Source organism: Lonchura striata, chromosome 3 (genome assembly GCF_050655825.1).
Source record: "Lonchura striata isolate lonStrDom1 chromosome 3, ASM5065582v1, whole genome shotgun sequence".
In the NCBI taxonomy this organism is placed as follows: domain Eukaryota; kingdom Metazoa; phylum Chordata; class Aves; order Passeriformes; family Estrildidae; genus Lonchura; species Lonchura striata.
In genome coordinates, this window is record NC_140705.1 from 91,999,228 (window position 1) to 92,015,711 (window position 16,484).

Genomic DNA, 16,484 nt, shown 5'->3' on the forward strand with positions numbered 1-16,484 from the left:
TCTAGGCCTTGAGCAGTAGAAAATTTTAAACAAATTCCAAAACTAAATTTTGCATACAAAGCTGTAGTAACAAAAAAAACAAAAACAAAAACAAAAACACCACACAAAAAAAACCACAAACAAACAAAAAAAAAAAAAAAAAAACCACAAAAAACCTATTTCCATGAAGGCTATATATGCTAATACTAGTTTCCTGTAATTAGACATCACTTTGGCTTCACAAGGAAAAAAGACAAAAAGAAAAAGAGAAAAAAAGGGGAAAACTAGCATTTAAAATCTTGACTTAAAGACCATTGCTGCACTTCAGACAGCTCTTCCAGGCTCCAGCCGAGAGATTCAAGTAAGCTTCACCATCCAAAGCGAGGTGTAAATCTGTGAGATTTCTGGTGCTGAATGAAAAGACAAAAAGCATTAAATTAGTTATGAAACATACCTCTTCTCCTCTGAAATGAATGTCCAGCTATAAAAATCTCAGCCCTGATCTCTTGATTTGCCATTGTGGAAGAACTTACTTGACAGAGGAGGAACAGCAGTGCTGGTTTGCTTTGGTTTAGATTTTAAGATTTCTAGTCTTAGGATAATTCCAAGTCCTAGCTGGCTACAATAATTTCCTTTTAAACTTTTGTTTAATATAGTGCAGTCACTTCACAGCGTGTGCCTCAGGAATGAACATCAACCAAATGTGCTGATGGTGTTTATCTTACACTACAGGGAAGCCACTGATCAAAGCAATGTATATTTTAATCAGAACTCTTCCCAAAGTGGCAGCTTCCACTGCCAGCACACTGCTGGTGTGTCTCTGCTAACTCTGCAGAAAGAATAAAGGAGAACAATTAGTAACAGTCTGGAGGCAAATTTGAAGCCATCCAACAGATCACCAAAGTGGATATCAAGTGGGAGACTCAGATAAAGCTGGGCTGGAGGCCAGGCTGTGTTTGTCTCTGGCGTATTCTGAAGGGAGTGAGACACATTGTTTGCTCACAGAGTATCTGTCATTTGAGCATTTTGGAAGTTAATGGCTTTGATTTTCAAATTCTAGTCATAGACTGCAATGAACAGGAATAAGTTATTGTGAATTAATGAACAGGACCGTGGTAGGTTGGGCTTTTCTGTGGGGGTTTGGTTGTTTTAGTGGGAGCTCCTGATTGCCTGCAGCCAGTATTGGATTCTGTGTATGCAGGATAAGAAGCACAAAGGCTCAATCCCTGCTTCTCCCTGACTTTATAGAAGAGCCAGACACACACCTTTGGTGTCTGAGATCACCAGTGTCCAGAAATTGCCTTGACAAATATCTTAGTAATTAAGTTTTGGCTCATTCAGCCCAGTCCTCTCCTCCAGCTGAGCCTAAGGAGCCCTGTTGTTTCCTTGATGAGGCTTCCAAAGCCATCATGGGAATATGCAGAAAATAGGCAGTGTTAAGGCTGACATGAGTGGAATAACAAGTTTTTAGGAATTTATGGGGTTGAGATTGGGACTTGTGAGATGAGAAATGGTGGTTTCCTGTAAAAGTCACTCACAAATTTGGACAAATTTCTTACACTTGCTGTCCTTATTGCTCAAAATTACCTAACTATCTGCATTAATCCATTTATCTTAAAGAAATTTAACTTTAATAATACTTAACTTCAATCATAAACTTGTGTCCCAATTATGTTAATAGCACTCAAGTATGTACTTGAGTGTTTCACTGATTGATGTTCTTCTGAATTGCAACTATGTCTGCCATTTCCAGGGATGTAGAACTTCCCCTGAAGGATGAGAGCAAGCTAATGCGGCTGACTAGAAACGAATCACTAGGAATGATCATGTTTGTTAAATCTTGTAAGAACTTTCAAGAAACTGGCCTTGTCTTGATGGCCAAGGACACCACTTTTCCTCTTTTTTTTTTTTTTTTTTAAGATTATGTACAGAAAATTATATTTAATGAAGTCCCAAAGTTTTTTTCTTAAAAGAAATTATTGGGGAACAGATTTTGGATCTTCAGTTGAAGAAATGAAGTGGTCTTTGAGTTACTGCTTCAACAAAAAAATCTTGAAATATTAATCTTCATCTCTTTATTTGCATTCTTGAGACTTAAAATAAGTTTGAAGTTTTTATTGAAAAATCTGGAAAATAAAACTGCCCTTTGTCTTATGGGTGAGGTTTCAGCAGAGCCTCAGTCTGGCTGCTGGCTTTTGAACCTCTGAAGATGCTGCTGTGCTTGGACTCGGCGTGACTCTACTCCTGGAAGAGGAGTAGCATTGTAAGTCGTGTATAGGATATGTTTTTCTACTTGCTGTGGAGAATCTGGTCACAAAAGAAGGGCCAAAAATATTTTGAGCGAGGTTCCACTAGTTTACATAGCTGATTAAAACTTGAGGCCCTGTTTCTTTGTGGAAACAGTATCCACTATCCATCAAAACAGCCCCTCTAAGCCGAGGGCTAAATCTCCCCTTTGGCAGACATTTTGTTAAAGCTCAGCCTTACACTGAAGTGAGAAAATAAACTGAAGATCCTTTGAGGAAATTTTTGAGGCTTGTATGCAAACTCAATATCTTTATTATGTCTTGCTACAGCTGGCTGGGTCTCTGGTTTTATATGTCTGTTGAAACAGCACCATGAGTTAAGCTGCTCACTGCTCCTGGGTATCACAGATGAGGACCCTGCTGGGGCACTGAGCAACACTTTGGCAAATCCCAACAAAATCTGAACTTTTGATCTTATGGTCTTTGAAATTATATGTTTTTTTAAATTTGCAGCAAGTCCTGCACACCTTTTAGCTATGAGCAGATGTGTCAGTGACCCAGATGAGCCATTGCCTTCCTAAGAGGCAATTCTCACATGCATCTTGTTGTGCAGGCAGCAAGACAAGATGCATCCTTGTAGGATGTGTTATTTTCCATCAGCAGTAAGCAGCACCCTGTGTGTAGTACAAGGAGGACAGAGCTGAAACAAAACAAGGAGAAATGTTGCAGAAGTAAAACTGCCTCTAAAGTTCCTTTTAAATGTGCAGCACAGGAGGGAACAAGTGGACACTGATTATGATGAAACCTTTTGCTTCCTGTGTTTGGCATTCCTTAATATATCCTGATGGCTTTGATTTCCTCCTCCATGGCAGTATCAAAGAGTAAACAGGCTGAATGTTATCCAGTTTGGTCATTTGAATACCATCCTTTTTAACCTTCTTTTCTCCCTTCCTTCCTGCCTTCCTTTCTTGGATAATGTTTTGCTTTCAGATGCTGCACCAACACAATGCTGTCCATGTCTCGATATGCCACAGGGGAAATGAGCTGAGTGCCCAGTGAATTTTATTGCTGCAGAGAACCTGGCAGAATTCTTCACACTTTGTAGCTGACAACTTCCTGTGGCAGGCTCAGGTAAAAGACAAGGACCCAGATCTTCAAATATGTCTGGTGGTTCTGAACACTACAATATTTTAAAATCAATTTCCCAGCTGTGGTGAGTCCCGCAAATCTGAAATGACCTTTCCTCTTTATTTCCTTGTATACACTACAGGGCTTCTCTCTTTGTTTCCTTAAACCTTTCAAGAGTTCCAGCCTGACCACACTTGTGTTGTACTATAGAGTGCCTAGAAAACATAGATTTCCTAAGTAAGTAAGGAAATTTTCTTATTTCTTATCAGGTATGTTCTCCAGTGACAGGGTTTGGTATATTTTCCATTTTGCATTTATTTCCAGGAGAATCCCACACCAACTAAAACATCAATCAATTTAAGACACAGCTAATGAGCTTTCTTTGTCCTCTGTCTCATGCTGGAAAATCCCACCTGATCCCTAATTAACAAATTGATTTATTAAAAGTATAACTAATTGCTTCCCTTTGTTATTTTCTTCCAGCTGCAGAATCCCACCTGATCCCAAATTATCATATTGATTTATTTAAAATTAAAATATATGCATTGCATAGTTTCTTTATCATGCCCGCCTCAGACGTATGTTCCAATTAAGTGCTGATTTTACCCCTCACAGATCAAATACTTCTAGAGAAAAACAGTTGTTTAAAATGCCACATTGTCCCTCCAGGTGTTCAAATATTTGTGTTCTTACTATTGAGGTCAATATGAAGTCACTTGGTAGCATCTTGGAGCATCAGCCTTGCAGATCCATTCCAAGAAACCACCCTCCCCCTGGTGTGAGTGGATCTTTGCAGGTAACTGCTCGTAAGTCTCGTGCATCCAGCGTTTTTGCTCGATAATGGATTTTCCTCCAAAGCACTGCCAGTCTCCAGTGGTGCTCCTGCCTCACACAGGATTCCAGCCAGACCAGGGGGAGCAGGGCAGGACTTGCATGCCAGGCTGATTCGCCTCTTGTGACAAGTTTAGCTCAGTTTGGAAGTGTGCGCATGAACAGCAGGAGCTCAGAAACGCCACTCAGCAGCAAGCTGTGTCCCTGGGCTTGCAGCGATGTGCACACGCCTGCGGGCAGCACGCGGCCAACGCGTCCTGGTACGTAAACACCGAGGTCTGCTCGGTCTCCTGGCTCCCCAGAAACAAGCACTGGGCCACTCGCTGCAGACAGAGCCCTCGGAGAGAGGAGCTGAGAAATAACGGGCTGGATGAAGCAAGAGACAATGACACGCTCTTTGGCAAGAAAGACATGTGCTTACAGGTTATGGGAATTTCTTGCATCAGAAGAACAGCAGGGAAACGTCCCAGTCCTTGTGCCAGCCAGCCAACCTCCTTGGAGCACAGGACAAGGCAGCAGGGCCCATCCCATGCTGGTAAACCACCCCACACACATCCCCTTTTCTCTCTGAGCTGTTCCTGAAGCCTTGCTATTCCTCTGCTCGATAAAAAAAGACAATCAGACTGAATTCCAAGGGAAAGAAAGTAGCCAGACGCTGCTTGTCCCTGCTCCCAGGCCCAGCACAATAACCCTGCAGGGGTAACCTGGTAACCCAGCAAGTTTTTGAAGCTCCCTCTGAGCAGTGCAGTGCAGAGCCCACCACACCAAAGCTGTGCAAAGCTTGAAAAGGGACCTGAATGGGACCCTGTACATCTGCAAAGATAAATCTGAAGCACTCTTTGCAACAAAGGACTCGAGGTGTTAGCCTGCCCTACAGGAATGCTCTTGAACTTCGGGATGTTGCTCCATGCTAAAGTGCTCTGGTGTTCCCAAGGAGGGGTGGTGATCTCTCTAGGGCAACACTAGTCTGCTTTTGTCTTCCAGCCCCTCACTCAGGTTCCCAGAACAAGGATACAACATGTCTGGCTCCATTATTTAATTGAGTAGTAAGCCCTTTATTTCTCTTGGCCCAAAATCTTCTCTGGCTACTATCCTAATAGTGAGAGGTCTTAGTTAATGCTATCCATTTTCTACACATCTCCCTCCCAGCCTCCTAGAGCCTCATAGGTTTATTTGTTTAACATGAAGTCCTGTATGCAGTTGTGTCTGTGAACAAGAGTACAGCTACACACATCAGGCAGAAAAATGCCCCAGCTTAAAAATAAATTATTGAAAGGGAAAAAAGGACCTAAATAGCTTATTTAAAATCTGCCATGTTTCTTAGCACAGTTTGGAGCAGAAAAGGCACTTCTTTCTAGTTCCAAGCATGAGAAGAGTGGCATCCAGCTGCTTATGCTTTAGTATGTACTTTTCCTGTTCCCTCCCTACAAACAATGTTCACACGTCATAGATCAGATAGGATGGAAATGGGAAATTCCTCTTCTTTTACAGGAATTTAGACACCTGAATTCCCATCACATTTGTGTTACAACACAGGGCTTTGCCTTCCTGCAAGGCTCCTGGCCAGCCCTCCTGGCAAGCAGCTTTTTTTTCATGTAGTTATCCAACAGTGAGCCAACTGGGAGACCTGGGAGCCCCGGATCCACGGCTTCCTTGCCTCAGGGCTTCAAACCCACAGCTCATACCATGCCGTGGGCTGGGCTAGGATGGGTTTTTTCCTCAGCTCCATCATGAGAGGTGCCATTGTGTTGAAAGAAATTATTAGAGCTGAAAGGGGAAGGTAATCATGGGTGATGAGGGATGCTGTCTGGGAAAGGAGGTGCAGGAGACACCTTGTTTTGGTTTCTTCCCTCAGATTGTTTCCATATTTTGTTTAAAGATGATTACATTTGAAACATGTAATTATTTTCTGGAGAAGGGATCTTTACTCTCCAGGCAGTTAGAGTAATTCCCAGATTCCCTTCTGTAAGACCCCTCTTCCTTCCTCTAGAGCCCAAAAACCTCAGGAAGATCATCACAGGTGCCACCAACAAAGATTACTTGTGTGTGTCCAAGAACCTTCTTTGGTGTTTGAATTCCCACTCTAAGCCCTCAGTGAGGGATACTTGTCTGTCATTGTGCCTAACAAAGGATAGGTTACTGTTGATTAGAAAAAATTCCCAAAGTATGAAAGAGACCTTTTCTATGAAAATTTCTATTTCAGCAGTCATCTCCTCTTACCTTCCATGGCTGTATGTATCTCACAGAAATTAATTACACAAAAAATACTAAAGGAAATGCATGACTGCCAAGCCAGTTACACCACATATTATCTTATTAATCTTAACTGGCATTTCCTTGTTTGTCTTTTCTATTTTTCTGTGCTGCAGATTTGCACAGCCCTTTTTTCTCAGTTCCAGGTGATGAGTCCAGAGAAAGGCACTGTCTGTTATCCAGCAAACCACATCTTAGTGGAAGATTGCTTGGAGGTTTTTTGATACTATAATATCTGAGAGAAAGTATCCAAATGAAACCATAAGTAATAAACAGTAGATTTAAGTAATGAAACCTTGAATTTTTTCTCACCTTTGTTTCTGCCAGCTCAGCTCCAAGTGTGATATTGATTCTTTAAGACCAACCTCTGTTTTCAGCCATGGTCAGCCTTTGATGCACAGCAGGAAATTGTATCCCTCCCCTCTTGGCCGTCTGTGTGATAATGCAAATCTCATGGACAAAACCTCTACCCAGATTTTCACAAGAAATACAAAAGTTTTTATCATTGGGTCAACCTCCCTAGAAATCAAATAAAACGCATTTTTCAGCCAGTTTGCTAAGTCCCAACTGTCCTGCCACAGTGATATAGGAAATTCATAATTGCATTCCCATCCCTCAAAGCTTACTCACTGTGAGACTTCAATTCCAGAAATTGAAATTTCCCAAAAGCCTGAAGACATTTGGAAGAAGGAGCTCACCTGTGCTGAACAAATCCTTTATGTTATCACATCAGCAGTGATGAAAACATGTAGGCAAAGCAGTACTTAGTAAATTATTGTTGTACAGATTACTTGGTTTGGTCCCACCTTGTTTAAGCAGGCAGCATGTCTCTGGAAGACCCAAAAAGAAAGGCTGCTAATACTGTCTTTGAGCTCATGAAAATTTTTGGAGTGTGAAGTATGCTCTCCTGTGCAGTCATTTAACACTGTTCCAAACTGCTGCACCTGAGTGCCATGGGTGAAAATAAATTTCACACACCTACTTTGTGCATCTTCCAAGCCCACAAAAATGCCAGCTTCTTTTAATAACCTGACAATATTTGGGAACAGGTGTTTCAAAGCTGAGAAAGCTGCCTTTGGGAAACAAACCACAAGATTTACTTGGTAAGTTTGCTTGGATGAAACCTTTGTGATCTCTGTTCAAGTCTTGCCTTCCAAGTCACCTTTTTCTTTCACATGCATTTCTTCTACTGCACAGGTGCCTGTGTGATCTCTGTCGCTGTAGTATTGGAATATTTAACCCTATTTTTAGGGCATTTCATTTTCCAAGTGAGGGAACAGACCACAGTGGTCTGAGTACTTTGCCCACAGTTGGTCAGAAGATGTGGGGTGCAGACCTGAACTGAGCTCCTAATTTCCAGCAAAACAGCTTTTTGTAGTGTTAAGGAAATGGAAAAGAGGAATCTCTGTTGTTACCAGATAATTAAGAGATATTAAGAATTTCGAAAGCAGTTAAATATGCAAGCAGAAATGTTTATTTTCTGTTCCTTTGGGAGTGCAGACACACAAAATGCCTGTATTTCATTGCTCCTTTGGAATCATGGTCATTTCATATGTGTAACTACTTACCTTCCCACACATTTGATGTCAGTAAAGTAGTTTAAGATCTTCAGATACAAATTGTTTTCAATCAAAGCATAATGAATAAGTTTGTCTAGTGCAAAGCATGTCAGGTTTCATCAAACTAACAGGAAAAACTGGCTTATTGTCATTAATGCACCAAACAAGGACACAGCCCGGTTTGTTTCCAAAGCTACAAAGTTTTGTGTTGTCATCTTGTATTTCTGTGGAATGAAAAAATAAGTACAGAGCAATAATTCCCAAGCCAACACCTTCCTGGTGCTGTCATGGCATCTTCTGTAAAGAACCAATAAATCTTTTTGGCCCTCTTGAAGATGGCTCAGTTTTGTCATAGGGATTTCCAGACCCATTTGCTGATGGTTCTTGACACTGAGCCCTCCACCTCAGGAGGCAAAGAAACTTTCATCCCCAGCAAACACTATAACTGGCCCAAGAAAGCTATGTAATCTTCCACAGGAGGGTAGAGATCCCTTTTATTGGAGTTTCTTAGGGTCTCCCCCGTTATTCTGCAGTAAGTAAATCACCAGAGAATCACAGGGATGATGGTGGTGGCAGATGTGCTCTGACACTCAGCAGCAAGATGAAAATGTGGCATGGTCTGCCAAAGGACTGCTCTAGATCGTCAACGAGCAGGAAGGGAACCCGTGCTCTATCATCAGGAAAAGGCATTTCTTCATCATCAGATGGTAGAAATCAGTCCCATTATGTTCTCTTCTCATGTTTTGAGCAGAGTGTTGACAAAGGAGTGGATTTGCCCCAGAGCAGTTAAAACCAAAAACCCAAGAGGTCCTCTCCACAGGCATTTTCCTGGCATTCTCTGACATGCAGATTGACTGATAATATCACCATAACAGCTGTTATCTCAAATGTCTGCCTCCAGGCAAATTAAAAGTAAAGAAAAGCCAAAACACTTGAAGAGATGAATATAGGAGGCATTTGCCAGTAATTTGCTGGCCCAGGATTGCCTGCTGTCAGGGGTAAAATGAAGCGTGTTTGCTTTATAAGAAAATTACAGAGCTGTCATCCCTGCAGCTCAGCACACAGAGCAATGGAGAGTAGCACCATTGCCAGGAGTGAAGGCAAAAGGATTGTTTTTCCAGCCAGAATCCGAAACTGCCTTTCTCAAGGGTATGCCTGAGCCTTGCTGCCAGGGAGCAGCAGGAGCAGGGCTGCCCCCAGATGAGGCCAAGGAAAAGGGATCCCCCATGCAGCCAGTGCACGGGCACAGCTGCTGCAAGCATGGCAAGTGTGTGAAGTAGGTCCAGGATCCACCCTGGGGGCCCAGCCAGGACCAGCTGGAGATGGGCTACAGGTCTTAATTTGGGATAGGCTCCAGCCATCATCTCCATCATCTCTAGACTCTTAAGCCATGATTGCTTTTCTGATGCTCTGGGTAAGAATGATTCTTCTGAAAGAGACCAATGAGGTTCTGAGGTAACGTGTCAGCTTGGCGTAGTGGGTTTTTCTCTGGTTAGATGAACTGAAGTCAGCACCTCTTTGATGCAGACACAGATCCTTGAAATGACCAGTCTGACAAATGTGTAAAAGATCATTTCAAGAAAGATCTCTGGGCCAAAGCCTCTGAAGTCAAAGCCTCTGAGTGTTCTTGTCAGAGCTCTTACTGAGGGAATTAAAATGCCTCTGGCAATATTTGGCTATTAGAGATGGGGTAAGAGAGTAAGGGTTGTTGTTTTCAGTGTCTGAAGAACATACTGACCTCCACAAGAGAAGACACACAGGTTTATAGGAGGGTTCAATTCTAGACCATACCATATCTCAGTAAAACTCTGCCTTTATGAAAAAAATAACTCCCCTCTGGATTTTTATCCCTTTAAATTGTGTTCACATGTAACAAGCATGGCTTTTGCATACTTTTGACAGGGCTGGAAATAGAATTACCACAGAACTCTTCAGTATTTTAGTGAGAAGGGGGTACTACTAACCATAAAGCTCATATTTAAAATCTATCTGCCTTCTGATTTGAGGCTAAGACAGGCCAAGAAAGCCCCATGGGCCTTAGGAAGAGAAGGTCATCTTGGTTTTGCTGGAGAGGGAAAATGAAAGCTTTACAGATGTTCGTGGAGTAGGAACTTCACCATTTCACAGATGTCTGTAGCTGGGACATTTATTTTAATAGTCAGACCTTTAACATTACAGAGTGCTAAACATGACATAAAAGATGTTCAGGAAAGGCTATGAATTTTCAATATTTAAGATTAAATTCAAGAAGCAGCAGTAGTCTAGCTAAAACAATGGTGAGGAAGTGAGCAAATCCTAGTTTGGCTCCTGCTTCTGACCCTGGTTTTGAAAGTGTCACTTTTATTCTTTGTATATGTTCCTCAAACCTTTAACATCTGTTGCATGATGGTAGCAGATCTTCCCATGCAGGGAGCATCTCCATGAGCATTTCCATTTTAGTTCATAGTTCAAATCAGGAGCAAGCTTTGGAAATTATCCTGCCACCCCTCCTGCTCACAGTGCCTGGGTTCACAGGCCAAGCTGGTTATCTCCACGGGGACAGAAACAGGCAGGGTGGAGCCAGAGAACTTGAGTAAATCCCCACAGAAATTCAAGCATAACCCAGTGGCATGCCACACTTCTAAATGTCTCTTTGTGTCACTGAGGCCTCTCTAAGAACTGAAGGGGACCCATGTGGTTTGAAATGGCAACTGAGGGACCTGATACCTGGACAGCGTCACCTCATCTCAGCCCTTCTTGTGACTGGTTCCTCGGGACTTGCCTGGAAGAAACACTGGTGAATGGCATTTCCAGGAATGGTATTTCCAAAGCAAAAACCCTTTCTCTACTCTAAAAGTTTAAATTCTTTGTTGTAATTCCTGGAAAGTGATCCAGTCTAAAAAAAAAAACAAAAGTCCTGGCCATGCTTACAAATATATGAAAACAATCATGGTGGAAGTTTTGGGGGAAAAAAAAAAAAACAAAAAACAAACAAACAAAAAACAAACAAACAAAAAAACCCCAAAAAAACCAACAACAACATGGCAAAGCTTTAAATTCAGGAGTGTGGAACTCTGGGCATTTATCAGCATTTTGTAAAAGTGCCCTGCCATGCTTTCTTGTAGACTTGTTTGTAAAACTTTGGGCAAACCTAGGCCATTTGACTCTTTTAGTTGGAAATAACACAAAACTCTGTGGTTCTTGCTTTTCATCTGCCAAAATTAAGGGAACAGTTGTACTGGGGTCCCTTGAAGTGACAGGAATTGCAATTTACTAATTAAGGTTCAAGTGAGATTTAAGTAGAACTGGAAAAAATTCTGTTCACTGGTTTTTATGATTTCTGAAATGTATACAGATTTGGTCTACATGTCTGTGTAGTTTTCTGTGATACATATTTGAGCTGCTGGGTGTGCAACATGAATGAATAGAGAACTTTAAAACATACATTGCTGAATATGGGAAGCACATACTGTAGTTTTGCTCAGACTCTGTCCTTGCTATTTTCTTTGGAAGCCTTGCATAATATTGGAAAAGCTATCAAGCTGTATGTCTCAAAATTACAAGTAAGGTGCTCTTCCATGTTGAAATAATTTGGGAACAAAGTCATTGGCATAATTATCATACATATAAAATGGTGACAGAAAGAGAAAAAGAAAGCTTTGCTGTTATTATCTTCTGTAATTTTTAGTGCACAGCACCTGTCCAGAGCTGTGAGGACTTGCACAGCTCGTAATCTATGGATCAAAATCTCTGGTGGGCTAGGAGAAAATGGCTGCATTGCAGTCCATGCATCTGAGCCAGTTCCCACCACATTTTTTTCTGAAATGAAGCAAGCAGTGCAAGGAAGTCAAAGGTGCCTTGAAAAAGCAGAAATAATAATATTCACTAATCAACAATATCCAACCCCCATTTTTTCTGCCTGCAAACCCTTGTCCTTACCGTCTCTGTGAGACTATAAATTGATCTTTGTAACATGTCCAGAAGATTAAAAATAATCCAGGCTCTCACAGAACACAGAAACACATTGCTCATTCCAGAATTGAGGAGTCCTCAGGGAGGTGCTGCTTTCAAGTTAAACCAAGATAACTTTAGCATGAGTGTCGCAGCAATCTGAACTGCACTGTGTCCAGGAGGTGATTTCTTGGGAATCACTTTCCTGAAGTTTCATAGATATTGCCAAAGAGAATTTTTTAAGAGAACAAAGTAGATTTTTCCTAGCACTGAAGTATTCCCAGGAACTTGCTTGGTGGAATAAGTACAGGCCACATCAGCTGCAGAAGCAGAAATTTCATTTAATATTGGGTTTGCATGGCGCAGTGTAATACTTCCTTGGTCTCCAGGGACCTGTAAATATCCCTAATAGTTCATGTGCCAGAACATCAATGCTGACTGCATTTTCAGGTCTGATGTTTAATTTCTGTCACTTCAGCCAAGGCAGATCAATGGTCAGCAAGTGATTTACGGGTTTGCCAGCTACTGTCAGCCAAACCACGGTGCTCTGGGATTCAAACAACACTAAAGAGTCAACCTGCCAGGTGCCACAGCATCTGCAGCTGCCTCAGGTGAGCATCATTGACTCAGCTTTTCTCACCAGCAAAGGGACAGTCACTGAGCAGAGAGGAGCTGCCTTTTGGCACCTGAAACTTTTGTGCTGCCCTTAGGGGTACCACAGCTCTGGGTCACACTGTTCAGTACATGAAAGTTTGTGCAAAGCCCGTTAAGTTGATTGTCTTCTGGGAAAGAAGGGTTACAGGGTTGCATAAACATTCAGAGTATCTTCATACTTCTGCCACACCAGCTTTTGGGCTCTGAATAGCATTTTGTTGCCTTTGAACCCAGTTTCTGTCCTCAAAAGAGCAGCAGATAGCAATCATCAATCTTTCAATGAAATAAGTAAGATTTTGAAGCACTGCTTCTGGGTTAAAGGAAAAGGTTTTATTTTATTAGAAAACTTTTTCTCTCCTCTGAAAACTGTTTCCAAAAACATCCATGTACAAATACAGCTAGCACAATCATCCCTTTGCACAGCAAGCCCTTAGATACTGTTTTCCTTCTTCCAGATGACTTTCTTAGCCCACCTGGGAAATAAATTACTGGGCAGTGCTAGAGTTAGTAAACCTATATACACTCATAAAAGTTCAAACCAAAGTGTGATCATAAAGTACTTATGGGTCAGTAATCACACCCTTAATTTTCAGAAATAGAGTAGATGGTATTATCTGGAGAAAAAAAGTTCCTTCTTTTTTCTTTCTAAATATCCTGCTATAAGCTAGTAATAAGTATAAAAATTAGGACCTGGTTGAATATTTGCTGAAGCCAATCTAAAGTGTTTATTCCAGGTACTTTGGTGGGAGCCCTTCAAACCTTTCTATTCAGAGCAGCACCTATGTCATAAGGATTTCATAAAGTCACAGTTAAATTACCCCATTTTGTGCTACAACCTTGAAGGTAATCATTTGCTTAAATGCTTTGCAGAATAAGGATGCACTTGGAGCCAAACATGGGCCTAAAATCCTTGTCCAACAGCCTTAATATTTAGCAGGCCATGCTGCTTGTCACACAGATCTTTTGCCATTTAAGTTGTGGCATTGGTTTGAGCTTTGGAAAAAAGGGTCTTCTAACATGTTCTTCCAAAAATTATATCCAAGAACGCTGGCTGGAGGCAGTGTGCAGGATTATTTCAAAAGCAGACTTTTGTAGAAAGTGATGTCGTTCTTATTTTCCTGGTCTGCTCTCAGTTCATGCTGCTGCTGTTGTGCATCTGAGTCCCAGTGCTAGAAATGAAAAGGTTCAGAGAATCATGACACCAAGGAAGGGCCCAAAGCTGCACTCTTCTCCTGAGAGCTTCTCTCTTTTTTTTTTTTTACACCACAGTTTTTCCTGTCAGCATGGGTCAATGTTTCTGCACTCTCAGTCCACCTGCAGGAGCCAGGGCCAGCCAAAGCAGGCTCTCATAGCCTGGTGTTCCTGCTGGGAGCTTCTCACAGCACGAGCAACCTTCTTTCCAGCACATCACAGGTGTTCTCCACATGGCACGAGCAGGTGAGAGCACAACTTTGCCAAACCATGATGAAGTTTGGTAGCTGAAACACAAAATCCGCGTTTGGCCTGAGATCTGAATCTGGCTCTCTGCTCCCTGCTCTGCTCCAAGCCAAATCAAACTGCAGCACGTCATGAAAACCAACAGCGCCGTGCTCTGCTCGTGTAAGATTTGCATCCAACTCCAAACTCTGAGGAGGAACCTCCTCCCTGTATGTGAAACAGTGGTGTCAACACCTGACATATTAGGTAGGAGTGGTAGCACCCTGAGAAAAATTCAAACACCTGAAAGCCTGCCCCTAAAATTCCTTGGGGAAGGCACAAAAATGCTGAAGGATTGGAGGTGCAATGAAATTGTTGCTTCATGTAGCTTAAAACAGCAACCCCAAGCCACGAAAGAAGCACATGAGCAAGATTTATGAGTGGTTCAAGTTCTAGGACAAAGGACTCCCCTGCCTTTTTGGTTCCTAAAGTCTCTTATTATTAGTTTAAGAGCTGCGAGGCAGACAGAGTAATTCATCCAGCCTACCTGTGCTTTTTTTATTGGGTGGGAGAATGCAAAGGATGTGTTCTATATTCTTCAGGAAGTGCTCCTCACCATGGAGGCAGCTCTGCTGCTCCCTCATGAGCACTCTCAGGGCGTCTGTGGTGTGCCAGCCCACCCAGGCCATCCTGCTGCCCAGGCAATCCTGCTCCCACACTCTCTCTTGTGCTCTGTTTTTGCTGATTTTTTAATAGTGAAGGATTTTAATTTTTTCTTCTCCTGTATTTGACACTTCTGGTAGAGTCTTTGACATGGAAAAAGGATCATCTTTCAAATGCCTGTGGCACTCTGTGAAAGGTGATTTTTAAAAATCCATTTTATTTTGCTTCCTGGCAGTGATATCAAAGGAACAATCAGTACCTGAGTTGGAGCCAACAATTTATTTCCATTATCATAAACAGAAAACAATGGCATGCTGCCTTATTAGTTATTCACTTTCCAAGTCAACAGCCTCGGAGGGTTGGGATGAGATCTAACCAGAGATATTCTTTGATGTTTTCAGTTTGGAGAATTGGTCTCCTGGCCAAAATGCTGAGTGATGCCAGTTTTGTGAAGAAGAAGGGAGGGAAGAAAGGGCAGAGGGAAGGGACAGAATCCCTGAGAGCACAGCGGGGTAGCTACTGGAAGGGCTGGAGTTATGCGGCAAGTTTGTGGCTGTCTCTAAGAAAGCTTTGGAGGGTGATTGTGCTCCATGGTATTCCCACACCAGAGCTGACAAAAAGGGCAGCAGATGGGCTGATTGCAGTGCAGTTCCTTTGATTTATTCCCCTCAAGGATCTAGTCCAGTGCACACTCCAGATCTGCTACTGTGCTGCAGAACATCCACTTCTGTGGGGCTTGCAGCATGTGCTATGGGAGCTGATGGAGCCAACCCAAACCAATTATGCACAGCAGCCCTGGTGCTCATCATTCCCTTCCAGAAGCAAGCCCTAAGTTTTCTAGCACTGTCAGATAAACTGTGCTTCGTAGGGAATGCTGCTGGGAGTCATGAGTAGCAGTGCTTGTCACTGTACTTTGTTGTTTTAGCACTGGGCTTGTATATGCAGAACATTTTTGTTATGCATATCTAATGGTACAGAATATTTATGGAAACATCTCTTGTAGGTGGGGATAAATATGAAAGGTAAACATCTGCTCTTTTTCTATATAGAAAACTGTGATCAGCTTCTTTCTCAGTATCATTATGCCAACAAAACAAAAAAAAGTCACAGGCTTTTCATTTCCTTGAATCTGTTTCACCAGCATTTCTGGAACAATCAAAATGTCTGTATTATTTAATAAGGTAGAAAGCCTAAATGTGGAGCAAAATAGTTGATCACTGCTTGCTAATTAATCCTGTCTCTCATGGACAAGCCACCTCAGCTATTTTGGATTATTTTCTGACCAAAATACAAACACATTAAACCTACTTCTACTTTTCTCACAGAATTGATGCTGTCAACTGTCCAACCATATTAATAGAGATCACAGGAACTGAAGTAGGTTGTTTGCTCTAATGGAGAACTACCTGTGCTTTGTGGGAGATACATACTTGCTCCCTACCTGTACACCTTTATTTTAAGGGAATTTCTGCCAGGAATGTTTGAAAGCTTAAGAAGATTGCAGATTTCTCCAAAGCCAAAGAAAACTTGCCTTTCTCAGGGGAAGCAAGATGACTTGAAACCTGTTTTAGTAGAGGTTTTTTGTGGTGATCATAAGCAATTATATTTCAGGTGACCAAATACAGCATAGAAAAATGAAAGTACTTGTTAGGAAGAAATGTCTCCTCTGAGAAAAGATGTCCAGTAATGGTTTTGTGATTGTTGTTGGTAGCCAGACCTGTCCTCATCATGGAGGAGAGAATCTGAAGCAGGTGATACTGCACAAAATATCAGTTAGGAGTTCACTGGGCCACAAGAATCTGTGGTAATGGCAATTTTCAGAGAG

General features: G+C 41.9%; 1 protein-coding gene across 5 annotated transcripts in view; it reads left to right on the plus strand.

The window, feature by feature from the left end:
- LOC144246041 (CCAAT/enhancer-binding protein zeta-like) overlaps positions 1 to 16,484 on the plus strand; it is a 104,493-nt gene that overhangs the window by 76,595 nt on the left and 11,414 nt on the right. Inside the window, exons 2-3 of one of the 5 annotated variants that reach the window (XM_085577052.1) lie at positions 3,216 to 3,356; positions 12,405 to 12,537. The exons of 2 other annotated variants lie outside the window; for them this stretch is intronic. The gene's annotated coding sequence lies outside the window, so the exon portion shown is untranslated. Of the gene's footprint in view, positions 1 to 1,947; positions 12,538 to 13,473; positions 14,018 to 16,484 lie in introns of those variants that run through there. 2 more of the 5 variants (XM_085577051.1, XM_085577050.1) reach the window with 2 other exon arrangements.